Raw genomic sequence first — 15471 nt, forward strand, 5'->3', positions numbered from 1 at the left:
CATTAACAGAAATATATAATTTATTTACAATTGACTCATAATTCTTACTTTCTTGGTATAGCTGCTTTTAAATCTTCTGTTATATAGCATATCATAGATTATACCCTTGAAGATTTCTTCTGGACTTCATGTTGCCTGTAATATGAAAGCTTGTGCTTGGAAACATTTTTATTAGTTATCAGCAGTCAGTTAAAATAACTTGAGCAGCATAAATGTAGTTAAACTCTAATTTAGCAGTTTAGACCATTAACACAAATTTTTGGATTATTATTCTGTAAGACTATACAGAGACTTGAAGTTCAGGAGTAAACTACTGATCTAAAACTGAAAATTCCTTTTTAAACCTTGATAAAAATTTTGTACTAATTTTATTATCTTGGTTAAATAAGCCCAATTAGAATTAGCATGGAAATAAAACAGAACACCAATGTTGCCATGTTTTTCTCTTTTTTCAGTGGCTTAACTCTATTAACCCCCACTAGCCCACAGCTACATTGTCATGTAGACAGCAGGGAGTTTGAAAAGTTGCGAAAAGTGGGCTAGTGTTTGCCTGGATAAAGTTGATTGCCTCGTAAAGTTTGTTTGGATTTTGGGGCTTGTGGCTGCCTTTGTTTCCCACTTCCCTAATGGGAAGCAGGGGCAGTGCCTTGCTCTTCGTGGTGGCGCGGATTTTGGCCGGCTTCAATCAGCAGGCACTTAAGCCCGCGCCCGCGGAGCGCAGGGAGGGTGCCACGGCCAGGAAGGCTTGGGCCGAGTGCCGCCTGCCGCCTGCTGCACTCCCCCCAGCCAGCGCCGAGGCAGGGCTAATTTCAGAACAAAGCCTGAAGTAACCTGACAAGTTCTCCTACTTTCTGTAAGGTCTAACTGCTGCCTGATAAGCTGCATTTGCATTTACAAAGGCAATTTGCTTTACAAAGTCTGTTTCTGTGTTGATATCGCCAAACAGTTTTTCTGCAGCCGTGCACAATTTGCCTACAAACTTTGAAAAGGGTTATTTTGGCCCCTGCTTAATATTAGTGAGGGAGGAGGCAGGGCGGAAGTGAGAGCAGTTTAAGATTACAACTTACATCTTCATTGGGAGTTTCTGGGTTATTTTCACAGACCTCATCCTCGGGGGAGGGGGTAGAAGGAGTGGAGGGTTTGTTATCAAAGGAAATTAAACTGAGGGGTGAGTTTGAATGTAAGTGATGGGGTTGCGAGTGATGCTCAGACTTTTTACTGCAACTCGAAGGGGGTTGAGAACTTAATTTTAAAGCAGTCTCCCCTTCTGTGATGATTTCAGTAACATCAGGGAAGCGGGGGGGGGGGGGGGGAGCCCGAATCATCTCATATTATCAGTTGACAATAATTAAATGCAGTGACAGGGATTCGGGAGGGGCTAAAAGTCTTATAATAGTCGTTCAAACAGTCACTGACTCTTTTCCAACATCTTTCATCTATGGTTCCCTCCTCAGGGAACCACGGGCAAGTTTTTATGATAAACCTAAAAAATTCACTAAGACCCTTCTTTTTTACCACAATTCCTCGCGCCTGAAGTGCTTCCTTTACTTGATTAAGAAATAGATCGTGTTGTGATTGTTCCTGTCCCATGGTAGAAAAAAACTTTAATTTTAGAAAAAGTAAGAAAAATGAAGAGACTAGAAGAAACTTTACCTCGAGTAGGTCTTCCCAGGACTCCCTCCTGGACAGGATCCTTCCCGGATGCCTGGACTTCTGCGCCGCTAATTTCGCCTCTGCATCGGCCAGTAGTGAAGAGAGCTCTCTATCTTGGTGGGTGCGGCGGTTCCCTCTCACACGCAAGCCAAAAGTCCCACGTCCGGGCGCCAGCTGTGAATGCCCCGGCCAGCGGGGCTGCGAACTGGGGCTCGTGGCTTGCGTGGAGGAGAATGATGAGACAGGAGACGCGAGGAATGACAGCGAGACAGGGTGAGGATCAAGCTGCAAATTTTATTGAGGGGAACAAAGGATATATACTCTTGGGAAAAGGAGGGGTAATGGGTGGAGGTGAAAGTTAGGGATTGGTTGTGGTCACTACTGATATGTAGAGTGGGTTTCAGTTTACCTGCCTTGTGCCTGCGCACTGCCTTGTCAGCCTGGGCAGTGGCGGGAAGACAGAGAACAAAGACCTGAAGGGGAAGAAGAATGAGGAAGTGACAAGGCAGATTTGGATTCTGCCATGTTGTGGGACCTGACGTATTGTGAGGAGCTAATTATAGTTTGCTTAATTGAGAGGGTTGGCTCTTCTCTGGCAGCCGTGCTACTGATTCTTGCTGAGTTCGACATACATTCTTTTTATCGCTCCCAACACCTGCAGGAGATACTCTGTGTCTCTTTTTGTTGCCTTGGTTGGTTTTTATAAAGGGTATTTATTTTGCATAGAAGCTTACAGATACCAGGACATAAAGCATAAATTACTTCCCTCACCAAAGTCTAATTGGAGCAAGATGGCTGCTGATGTCTGTGAGGGTTCAGGCTTCCTGGGTTCCTACATTCCTGGGGCTTGCTTTTACTTGGGCTCAAGGTTCCTTTCTTCCTGGTGCTGGCTTCTCTTTCCTCTGCATGCTGACTTCCTGGGACCTCAGCTTAAGTCTTCAGCACCAAACTCCAGCATCAAAACTCCAACATCAGAAATTCTCAACTCTGTTCTTTGCTATGCCTTTTATCTATGAGTCCTCATCCACCAAAGGGTGGGGACTCAATGCCCTAATCATAACTCAATCAGGGAAGTGGACTTGGCCCAATGGATAGGGCTTCCACCTACCACATGGGAGGTCCACAGTTCAAACCCCGGGCCTCCTTGACTCATGTGTAGCTGGCCCACATGCAGAGCTGATGTGTGCAAGGAGTGCTGTGCCACACAGGGGTGTCCCCCAGATAGGGGAGCCCCATGCACAAGGAGTGCATCCCATAAGGAGAGCTGTCCAGTGCAAAAGAAAGTTCAGTCTGCCCAGGAATAGTGCCACACACACAGAAACAGAAGATGATGCAACAAAAAGAAACACAGGTTCCTGGTGTGACTGATAAGGATAGAAGCAGTCACAGAAGAACATACAGAGAATGGACACAGAGAGCAGACAACTGGGGAGAAGGGAGAGAAATAAATAAAAAAATAAATCTTAAAAAAAAACAAAACTCCATCATGGCCACGTACAGATCAGATTACAGGAATAATCCAGTATCTATTTTTGGAATTCATAACCATATCAAACTGCTATACTCCACCCTCTGAATTTCAAAAAGATATAATATTTGAAAAAACCTTAAATCAGTAAAAATGCATGTACTAAATCATATCACCATCAATTTAAATAAATACAGTTTGTCTGGGGGCAAAGTCCTGTCTGCGATAGATTTCTTTTTTTTTTTAAGTTATTTATTTATTTATTTATTTACCCTTCCACCCCCACCCTGGTTGTCTCTTCTCTGTGTCTATTTGCTGTGTGTTCTTCTTTATCTGCTTCTGTTGTTGTCAGTGGCGTGGGAATCTGTGTTTCTTTTTGTTTCATCATCCTGTTGTGTAAGCTCTCCATGTGTGTGGTGTCAATTCCTGGGCAGGCTGCACTTTCTTTCATGCTGGGCGGCTCTCCTTATGGGATGCACTCCTTGCGCATGGGGCTCCCCTATGTCGGGGACACCCCTGTGTGGCATGGCACTCCTTGTGCGCATCAGCACCATGCATGGGCCAGCTCCACACAGGTCAAGGAGACCTGGGGTTCAAACCATGGACCTCCCATGTGGTAGGCAGGTGCCCTAACCACTGGGCCAAGTCCGCCGTCTGTGATAGACTTCTGAAACTTACAAAACAATTTACCTGTTTCCAATACACAAATGGAAAGGCATAGGATAAACATTTTCATTACAATAAGAACTTAGGAGGGAAACATGACTTGGGTCTACTGCAGTTCAGGAAACCAGCAGGGCATCCTCCATTCAATTTCAGTCTGAGAGTCATTCTTCAGTTGATAGTTTATTCTACTTGGGGCCTTATGTGAACCCACCCTTTCCACATGCTTGTGCAATGGCATTTTCTTGGTTCCACCCTCATCAAGCGTCTGGGTGTTGACCAAGCTCCAGACCTCATCCTCCAAGAGTGTTGGGGTGATTGCCACACCTTCCCCAATCTTTGGGTTAGAGTTTTAGCCCCCCTAGTACAGTTATGTGAAGATGACATTCTCCCTAACATTTGTCAAACAGGCTCAACCCTCAGAGCAATGAGTTAACCACCTGGCCTTCCCTAACCTTTGACAAAGAGGCTCAACTCTCTCAGAGCAATGGGTTGGCCACCTGGACTTCTCTAACCTTTGGGGGACAGGTACACCCCACTCAGACCTGTGAGGTGCTGACCTTAACTGCCCTAACCCTTGGGGAATGTGCCCCACCTTCTCTGTATACTGGGGCAGCAAAACTCTCCCAGAACATTGGGCAGGAACATCCACCCTCTTCAACTTCTGGGGCAAACTCACCCTCTCTGTGCACATGGGTGAGGTTCCTCTCTTGGCCCAAGGTGATGTCCAAATTCCATGGTTGTCCTCTTAAAGCTGTTTCTCCTTCAATCTGTCCTTTCCATGTCCTTTTTATTCCAGGCTGGCAGTGGTTCTCTTCATACAGCTCCCTCAAAAACCTTGTTGGTTTGCATGCAAGAAGCAGGGGTCCAAGCCATCACACAGTAAGACTTTCCACAAGTCTTTCCAGCAGAACTGTATCTTCCATCCTGATTTACAAGTTCCAAGTTTAGTTAAGTCCTCCAATGGGGCACTTTCATCTGGGGGCTTGATTTCTGAAGACTTTGAATTTCCAGAATCAGTTTCTGTTTTCTTTTTGCCAAACAGGTCAGTCCTTAGCTAATCTCTCTCATCTAGCACTTTTCTATTAGCTGCAAGCAAAAGACAAGCCACATTCTCTGGGTTTACTTTGGAAAGTTCTTTAGCTAAATGCCCAAGCTCACTATTTTCAAATTTTGCCTTCCATACAACCCCAGGAGTTAATCTTGCTAAGTTCTCTTCAGCTTTAAAACATGGATCACCTTTCCTTCAGTTTTCAATATGAGTTTCATCATTTAGTTCTAAGGTATCATAAAAAGTCTCTTTAGCATCCATATTGCTATCAACAGTGTCTTCAAAGCACTGTAGGTCTTTTCATCCAAGCATCTCACAATTCCTCCAAAAAATACCCCTTATGCATTTATAAAACCATTCTAGCATTTTGGTAATTACAAAAGCATTTCCCCATTCCTCAGTACCAAGTTCTGTATTAGTCACTGAAAGTGATGCTGATGCAAAATACCAGAAATTTGTTGTTTTTTTAAAGGGTATTTATTTGGGGTAGGAGCTTACAGATACCAGGCCATAAAGCATAAGTTACTTCCCTCACCAAAGTCTATTTGGAGCAAGATGGCTGCTGATGTCTGTGAGGGTTCAGGCTTCCTGGTTTCCTCCATTCCTGGGGCTTGCTTTTCTCTGAATTCAATGTTCCTTTCTTCCTCGGGCTAACTTCTCTTTCCTCTCTGTGCTGAATTCCTGGGGCTCCAGCTTAAGTCTTCAGCATCAAACTCCAAAATCCTCAACTCTTTTCTTTGCCGTGTCTTTAATCTGTAAGTACCCACCCACCAAGGGGTGGGGACTCAGTGCCCTAATCATAATTCAATCATACTCAGGTACAGATCAGATTATAAGAATAATCCAATATCTAGTTTTAGAATTCACATCCATATCAAACTGCTACAGGAAGCATGATCCTGCTGCAGGCATCACAGGAAACTCCCTCTCATGTGGGTTCCCCTTTCCTCAAGGCAAGCAGGGGCAGAGGATTTTTGCAGTGTCTCACCAAATAATGACCTAACTGACCTGGATGACAGTCATAGGATCTTGGGAGAAATCTGTTGGGACTGGCAGTGTCTGAAAATTTCATGGATTTTCTGTGGAGATATTGGTCCCCCTCTAATCCAAGTCTTCCTGGATGGGGGTCTCTCCTGAGAAAACTGATGGCCGAGCCTCCTTCCCCATGTGGCCCTGCATCTCAGCACTTGCTTCCCTGGCCTGCATCAGAAGGGAGCCTCCAGGGAGCATCCTTCTTACAGCTGAATTGGCCACCTCTTATTTTATTAAACCACATGGAAAGTACAAGTGTTGGAGGGATGTGGAGGAATAGGAATCCTCATTCTCTGCTGGTAGCAATGCAAAATGGTTTAGCCACCATGAACAACAGATTGATGGCTCCTCTGAAAGCAAAGTATAGAATTATCATATGATCTAGCAACTAAACTACTAGATATACACCCCCAAAGAATTAAAAGCAGCATCTCCAAAATATATTTGGACACTGATGTTCATAGCAGCACTATTCACAATTGCAAAATGATGGAAGCTACACAAAGACCCTCAATAGATGCATGGATAAATAAAATATATAATAGTATAGACATACAATGGAATATTATTCAGTTGTACAAAGGAATGAATTCATGATACATGTGACAGTATGGATAAACTTGGAAGACATCCTATTGAGTGAAATAAACCAGACAGAAAGGACAAATACTGTAGTATCATTTTTTGAAATATATAGAATAAACTCATAGCATCAGAATGTAGAGTATTCATTCCTGTGGTGTGTATACAGAATGAGAAGTAAAGGCTTAAAATCTACAGCATTCCTATTTGGAATGATGGAAACATTTTGGCAAATTATGGTGTTCCATCAAGGTGACACCCTCATTAATAAAAAGACCCCTACCAAGTTCATCTAACTTCCCACACTACAACTAATGTACAGGATGTTGAACTATGGCCCACATTTGTCAACTAAGAAAGGCCCAGCCAGCGTCCTGGAATTGTTCTAACTCTGTTAATTTAAAGAAAGTCAAACTACTTGCCGGCCTGATTTTTGTATTGCTTTATCTTGCAATAATATAAGAGAGAAGAAGGCAAGAATATATTTTTTTGTTGTTTAACTATTTACCTCTCTAACAGCTGGACTAGTGCCTAACTCATTTTATGGTGCTGAGATTTGAGAGTAACTACTTAATATCATCTCTTTTCACCACTACAATTCTGATCTTAAAAGAAGAGAAAATGACAGTTGAACACATATCCGAATTTTTTATTTGACAACTTTTGGAGCACATAGTTTTGTTGTGTGCAAAGAGGTCACTAATATCGTACCCCATCAACAAGCAGACATGACCTTATCATGCATTATGTAGCCCTAACTGACCAGCTTCTTTCTCTTAACAGTATGATTTTGTGATGCATCCATGTCTTTCTGTGGAAGGTAACTCTTTCCTTTTTACTGCTGAGTAACTATGAGGGCATAGTTGTGCCACAGTTTGGTTATCCATTCACCTAGTAAAGGACATTTTGGCTTCTCCTAGCTTGTGGTTATTATAAATAAAAGTTGCTATAAATATATCAGTGCTGGCTTTTTTTATGTGGACATTAGTTATCAAACAAACTTGGGTACATGCCTAGGAGTGTGATTAATGAGTCATGTGCTGAGATATATTTACCTTAGTAACCTATGCTAAAACATCTTCCAAAGTGGCTGTGCCATTTGCATTCCCTCCAGCAAGAAAGGAGAGTTCCTGTTGTCCCACATCATCGCTAGCCGTTGGGTTGTCTGTTCTTTCGATGTTAGCCATTTCAGTGGGTGGATAGTGTCTCTCGTGGTTGTTTTACGTTGCTTTTCAATAATGACAAATGATGTTAAGTGTCTTTAAATGTGCTTATTTGCCAGCTGTATACCTAATTTGGTGAGGGGTCTGTTCAGTCATTTTCCAATTTCTTAGTTACGTGATTGTTTTCTTTTTATTGAGCTCTTAGGCCTTTTTATATTTGGTGCAAAATATATGTGAAAAAAAATATATGTGTTTTACAAAACTTTCTCGCAGTGCAGGATTGAGGTCTTTTCAATCAATGAACAGTGTCTATCAAATAGTGGAATTTTTAATTTTTCAAATGAAGTCCCATTACCATTTTTTCCCTTCATGACTCTTTAGATGTTGCATTTCAAAACTCATCAGCAAACACAAGGTCATTCTTATGTTGGAGCCTCACTTTTTTTTTTTTTTAATCACTTTGCTTCTTAGACATTAACCTCTAAAGTGTTTTAGGTGAATTTGTGTATAAGCTGTAAAGTTTATGTCTTTATTTTTTCCAATATGGCCATCCAGTTTTTCCATTTCCATGTGTTGAAAGGATTATGTTCACTTGAACATATTTTAATGGGTCTACATATGAACTCTATTTTCCCCCCTTGTTCTGTGTACCAAAGTCACACTCTATTAATTATTGTAGATTTATAATAAGAATTGGAATCAGGCAGTATGGGCTGCTCAGTTTTGTTCTTAAGCATTTTGCATGCTAGTCTAGGAGTAGAAATGGCTCATAAATATCTACAAAATATCTTTCTAGGATTGTATAAGATCTTAAAAATATTAAGTCTGCCCACCATGAAACAGGAATATTTCTCCATTTATTTAACTTTTTAGTACTTGCAAGTTTTCACTAGGTTATGAGAGAAAACTATGCACATATTTTCTTAGGTTTGACCAAAGGAATTTATTATGTGTTTTACATCTATAAATGCATTTGTTTGTTTTTTATTTCATTGTTCACTGCAGGGAAGGGGAAATTAATTCATTTTTGTATACTTAAATTGTACTTTGCTTCTTGTTATCTCCATGCAGTCTCATCAAGGCACTGGATAGATTTTGAACGTGCAAATTTATAGTACTGAATAATATAAACATTTAATTTCAGAGATTCTATTGTTAGCCTGAAGGGGACGCATGTGCACAGCTAAACAGAGCACCAAGCATTTCCTCTCCTGCACCAAGACTGCCAGGAGAGGTGCCTGACCCATCATTTTTTTATTATAATTTTTAAAAGTTTATGAAGCACACAAGATGTTACATTAAAAAAACATAAGAGGTTCCCATATACCCCACTCCCTACTCCCTAACCCCATCAATTTTTAATTGTATTTTTGAAGATACTTAGATCATAAAAAAGTTACATTAAAAAAATATGAGGTTCCCCTTTACCCCCCATGCCCCTCTTACTCCGCTTCTCCCACCTCAACAAGCTCTTTCATCATTGTGGCACATTCACTGCATTTGGAGAATACATTCTGGAACACTGCTGCACCACATGGATACTGGCTTACATTGTAGTTTAACTCTCCCCCTGTCCACCCACTGGGCCATGGCAGGACATACAATGTCCAGCATCTGTCCCTGCAATACCGTTTAGGACAACTGAGCCATCATTTTGACCCAACTGAACCTCAGATCCAGTGGAGAAGGTCTCCCTGTGGGCCCTGAGACCTGGTTGCCCTGTCCCATGTGGACAAGTGCTTCATTCTGCAGGACTGTCCTGGGAAGCTCCGGTGGCCATGGCACAACTCTTGCTCTGTCCATAGTGAGTCAAAAGCTTCATTCATAAGTTTTCATTCATGTCAATTCCTAAAATGGCTTCCCAGGTCCCCCTCATTGAATGTGTCTCATCAATGGTTTGTAGTTTTCAGGTAACAAATCTTGCACCTCCTTGGTTAAATTTCTTCCTAAGTATTTTATTCTTTCTGATACTGTTGTAAAAGAAATTGCTCTATTAACTTTCTTTTCAGATTGTTTGCTTCTACATTATAGAAATACAACAGACTTTTGTGCAACTTTCTGGCATTATTAGCTGTAACAGTATTTTGTGAGTTCTAGAGGGATTTTTATATATAAATCCTGTCCTTTCTAAATAGAGATAGTTTTATTCTCCCTTTCCAATTTGGATGCCTTTATCTCCTTTTTCTCACCTAATGCTCTGGCTAGGACATTCTGGACAGTGAGGAATAGCAGTGGCAAAAGCATCATCATGGATTGGGCCTTGATGTTATTGGCAAAACTCAGTCTTTCACCATTGAGAATGACACTAGTTATGTATAGTCTTTATTTTGCTGGCTTGTTTCTTTGTATTTCATTATGAAAATGTATTGGGTTGTGCCAAATGATTTATCTGGAGCAAATGGCATGGCCACAGTATTCTTTTTTAAAAAATTTTCCTTCCACCTTACCCAACCCTGCTGTTTTTGCTGTCTGTGTCCCTTCACTGTGTGATCTTCTGTATCTATTTCTCTTTTTGTCTTCTCTTCTTTTTTTCTCCTCTAGGATTCCCATCCTGAGGACCTCTGCTGTGGAAAGAGGTTCCCCATCACTTGTGCCACCTCAGTTCCTGGTTTCTGTTGTCTCTCACCTTGACTCTCCCCTTGTTTCTCTTTTGTTGTGTCATCATCTTGCTTCATGTCTCCTTTGCATAGGAACTGGCTTGCTGCCCGGGGACTTGGTTTGCTACACGGGCACTCAGCTAGGAGTGTGGTCACTCAGCTTGCCACATGAACACTGGCTTGCCACATGGGCAAGATTTTTTTTTTACCTGGAGGCCCTAGGGAGGGAACCCAGGTCCTCCCATATGGTAGGTGGAAGCCCAATCACTTGAGCCACATCCACTTCCCCACAATATTCATTGCTTGTTGAATTAATGTTGCTTGTTACTTTGTATCTTAATTCCATTTATTTTTAAAAATATTTTATTAGAGAACTTTAAGGTTTTCAGAAAAATCATGCTTAATTACAGAGTTCCACATAACCCTCTCACAGTTTTCTGTATTATTAATTCTTTGCTTTAATGCTGTATTTTTATTATAACTGATGAAACAATATTACTAGAATTATCCTGTTATGTGTAGTCCATAGTTTGCTTTAAGGTTCTGTTTTTGTTGTACAGTTCTATGTTTGAAATTTTTATTGTGGTAAGATACATACAACCTAAAATTGTCCATTTATTTTTTTAATTGTACTATTCAGTGATCTTAATTTACATTTACAGTATTGTCACTGTCATCCACCACCAGATTTTTCTATCACCCCATAGAAACTGCACCCATTAGACCAGGACACGCATTCCCTACACCCCCCAGTCAAATGCCAGTTCACAGGAGCAGTGATGCTCATGAAAGGAGGCCCAGCTGGAGCATTGAAGGTGCCCCAAATGTCTGCTCTGGGTCCACCCAACCAGGTCAACATTTGGAGGTCAGGGGTCAGGATCCAGGAAGAGGCAGCTAAGGACTCCTCACCCCAGAGGGAGTTGAGGGGGTGCAGTCCTGCCCACACAGCCCACGTGCCAGCGATCAGGCTTCTCCAGTCCTGTCCCTCCACGTGGGAAGTCTCAGTCATTGTACATTTCCCCCGCGTAGTGCTGATGGGCTCCAGAGTCCACCATGAAGACTGCAGGCTCCTAAGCAGAGGTGAAAAGAAACCTCAGCATGAGAAGCAGATTCCCTCTTTCTCCAAACAGAAAGAAGGCACTGCCATACATCAGGACACGGCCCTTGAACACGGGGTTTTTGAGACAACCACTTTTCAGAGGTGGTTGCTGTGCCTGGTGAATGCCCTTCACCCCTCACCCTGGGGGTTCTGATGGGTTGTCTTGCTCCTTGCCCAGTTTGACGGTAGTGAAATGCACATCGCTCTGCTGCAGGGGGACTTGTGTGTGTTCTTCAGCACCAGAGAAGGATGGATGGCACTTGAACTTGCCACACGTTAAAAAACTGATGACCCTCAGACTTGATTGAAGGAGGAAAGAATGAGTCTGTATCTCACTTTAATTAACACAGGAAATGAAGAACCAAACTGCAACTCCAGGCTGTCCTAGAAACAGAAATTTAAGGTAATATTCTAGTCAAGAACTTGCTATTTAAAAAACTCATCATGTCCCTGCCCAAGTGGTTAGTATTTCTTTTGACTTTTATACAGAAATTAGTTGCCCTCCCACTTCTCCCCCAAATCTTCCATCCCCACTAGTTCCTGTGTCTTCTCTTCTAAATCCCAGGAAGCTGTGGTCCTTGGTACTTGCAGGGCCTGAGCTTATCGATAGGTCTGTGCTGGGCCCTGCTCCCTCACTGGAAGAGGGTCTCCCTCTCATCTCTCCAGGGAGGGCTTGGTTTAGAGAAGGCCAAACCCCCTCAGTCTCAAGCTCTTGAGCAGCTGCTGGAGCGAGCACTACAGCTGACTCTAGAGATGCCTCTGAAATTTGAGGTACCTTCAACCCAGAAGCTGCACCTGGAGCTGGAGCTGGTGGCAGAGGTGGTACTGCAGGGAAGTCCAGCTCCAGGTCTGGCTGTAGGTCTGGCTCTGGACCTGGTGCTGGAGCTGGAAGAGGAGAAACATTCACCCCCACGATGGCCATTCCTCTGCCTTTCAAAGCACAGAACACCCCACAGCCTTGAGCAGCCCAAACACCCCCAGGAACCACCCCAGGCTGCAGCCCCTGGAGGTGTGGTCTGGGCTTCCTCTCTCTTAGCTTCTGGACAACAGCAGCTTCTGAGGTTCTTCCTGGGTCCTGCCCCCAGTCTCCCCATCATCTGCCCAGCTCCCTGGTGCTGTGTTATCCTGACAACCATGTGTGGGTGTCCCCACCCACTGATGATAATCTCCCAATAGGTGGGGAGAAAGCCATGCTCAGCTGTAATGCAGCTGAGTCCCCTGCCTGGATTGGTGAGTGGGCCGCTCACCACACCTCCCTTTTGGGACCATGATCATGGAGTGGAGAGGACTGGGTGGGCAAACAGAGCTGGGAATGGGCTGTGGAGAGGATGGGCTCTCAAGGGCTGGCCCTGAGACCCTTTTCTCCCCTTCTCCCCAGGGTGCCAGGGCCCCACCCAGGGTTCTCCTCTCCACCTGTCCTGCAGGAGGAAGGCCCAGAGCCCCATCCTAGAGGGAGAGATTTTCCCAGCCCTCCTGAGCACATCCCCCAGTGCACCCCAACTTCTTTTCAGGCTGTTGTGGAGATTGCTGTGTACAAGGCCTTTACATTTATAAGCTTATTGGTGGCTACTTGATTATTTTAAGTTGCTATGGTAAGTGGAGTTTTCTTTCTTGACTGGTACCTCAGATTGTACATTTTAGTGTACAAAATCTATTGATTTTTATGTTTTGATCTTCTATCATGCCACTTTACTAAACTTGTTTACAAGCTCTTAACAGTTTTGTTGCAGTTTTTAAAATTTTTCAGCTTTGTACATACAGTATCATGTCATTGGCAAATAGTGAAATCTTCATTTCTTTTCCAATTTGGATGACTTTTATTTCTTTTTCTAGGCTAAATGCTTGCAAGTACTTCCAATAAAAATGTTAAATTAGAGCAGTGACAGTGGGTGTCCTAGTTTTGTTCCAGATCTTAGAGGAAAACTCTTTTTCATTTCACCATTGAATATGATGTTAATGGTGGGTTTTTCACATATAGCCTTCATCATGTCTAGGAAGTTTCCTTCTATTCCTATAATTCCAAGTGTTTTTTTTTTTAATCAAAAAAGGATGCTGTGCCTTGTCAAATGCTTTTTCTGTGACAATAGAGGTGATCATGTAGATTTTTTCTATGGATCTGTTACTGTGGTCTATTATTTTGATTAATTTTCTTATGTTAAACCACCCTTGCATACTAGAGATAAAATTTATGACTTGGCCATGGGAAGTGGATGTGGCTCAAGGGATAGAACTTCCACATACTATATGGGAGGACCTGGGGTAGATCCCTGGGGCTTCCTGGTGAAAAATAATAAGAGAAAGCATGCCCACATGGCAAGCCAGTGCCAGAGCAAGTGCCTGTGTGGTGAGCCAGTGCCCACATGAGTGCCCACATGGTGAGCCAGTGCCCTGCACAAGTGAGTCATGCAGCAAGATGATGATGCATCTCAAGAGAGACAAGGGGAGAGTCAAGGAGAAATGCAACACAAACCAGGAACTGAGGTGGTGCAATTGGCAGGGAACCCCTCTACCCATCAGAGGTCTCCAGGATAGAATCCTAGAGGAGAAAGACAAGAAGAGAAGACAACACAGGCAGCAAAAAAAACCAAACAAACCAAAATAAAAAACCCAGCAGGGTGAGAGGAGGAAGAGGGGACATAAATAAATAAATAAATAAATCTTTTTAAAAAAATCCTCTTGATCATGGTGTGTATTTTGTTTGATGTATTGTTGAATAAGATTATTAATATTTTTTTTTTTGAGAATTTTAGTTCTTTAGAGAGACTGATCTGTAGTTGTCTTTCCTTGTGGTGTCTTTATGTTGCTTTGGTATTAGAGTAATTTTGGCATCAAAGAACTGTTGTAGAAGTTGAGAGAAGTTCAATTATTTGTGTATAGAAAGGCCAGGACTCAGGAATGATTTTGAAAAGGGAAAATGATTTATTGATGGCCAGCTGGACTCAGGAGCTTTCTGTTTCAAACCTGAGCCCTGAACAAGAATTTTGAGTTCCTTTTATACAGAGAGGAAGGGTCAAATTGTTCTTTGTTTCAGTGCTCAATAGGCTTGAATTAGCATATATCATCCACATCCTAAGTAAGATTTTAGCATGGACTTCATACATTCTAGATAAGCTTTTAGCACATTTGGTTTGCATTTTCCCTGAATATTTAAAGTTTATAGAGTTTGCATTGCTAAATTGTTTCCTGGAACTGGAGTCATTGCCATGGTCACCAAGGGCAGGACTGCAGCCTCTTACCATCCCACACCCACAACTCACAGACAGTTTAGGTTATCTACAAGGAGATGAAGAGCCTCCCACCCATAGCCCACATCAGAATGAGCTAGGTAATGTTCCTCCACTTCAAGTTTTGGGAAGGGTTTAAGAATAGGTTTTAGATTTTCCTGGAACAATGGTAGAATTCATCCAGGAAGTCACTGTGTTGGACTTTTCTGATTTCGGTTGATTTTTTATGACTAATTCAATTTTGGTCTCTTGATTTCTTCTATTTATTCTTTTATCAGTGTAAGATGCTTGTGTGTTTCTAGAAATTTATCCATCTTATTGGCATACAGTTTTTTGAAATATCCTCTTTAATGATACTCTTTAACTGTGGGATCATTGATGATAGTCCCTCTCTTAGTTTTTGTTTTATTTATTTGCATCCTCCCTCATTTTTCTTTATTCATCTAGAAGAGCAATTTTATTAATCTTCTCAAAGAACCATCTTTTGGCTAATTTTTCTAGTGTTTTTTTTTTCTCTTAATTCTCAATTTCATTTTGTTCTACTCTAATCTTTGTTATTTCCTATGTTTTTCTTCCTTTGGGATGTTTGTTCTTTTTCTAGTTTGTATAAGTATTTAAAAATGTATATATGCAATTGGTTCCTATAAAGGAAAACGCATCACTAAAACAAGAATCCAGAAGCTTTAATGTGGACCAGTTCCCAGCGAAATAGCGACATTGCATGCAGTAGGACAGCATCTGCACCTGGAACACTGTAGGGACTCATGCACATCATAGCCCGAGGGGGCTCTCGCTGCTTTCTGAGGCAGCTTGTGGTAGTTGTGCACAGCTGCGATTGCTCATATTATTGATGATGTAAGGCTGATAATCATATCGTGGCTACTTTTTAAAATTAATTACTTGATTTTGCATGAATTTTTTCTTCCATCACATGTCAAT

The sequence above is a fragment of the Dasypus novemcinctus genome (genome assembly GCF_030445035.2).
Source record: "Dasypus novemcinctus isolate mDasNov1 chromosome 8 unlocalized genomic scaffold, mDasNov1.1.hap2 SUPER_8_unloc_1, whole genome shotgun sequence".
Taxonomy (NCBI): Eukaryota; Metazoa; Chordata; class Mammalia; order Cingulata; family Dasypodidae; genus Dasypus; species Dasypus novemcinctus.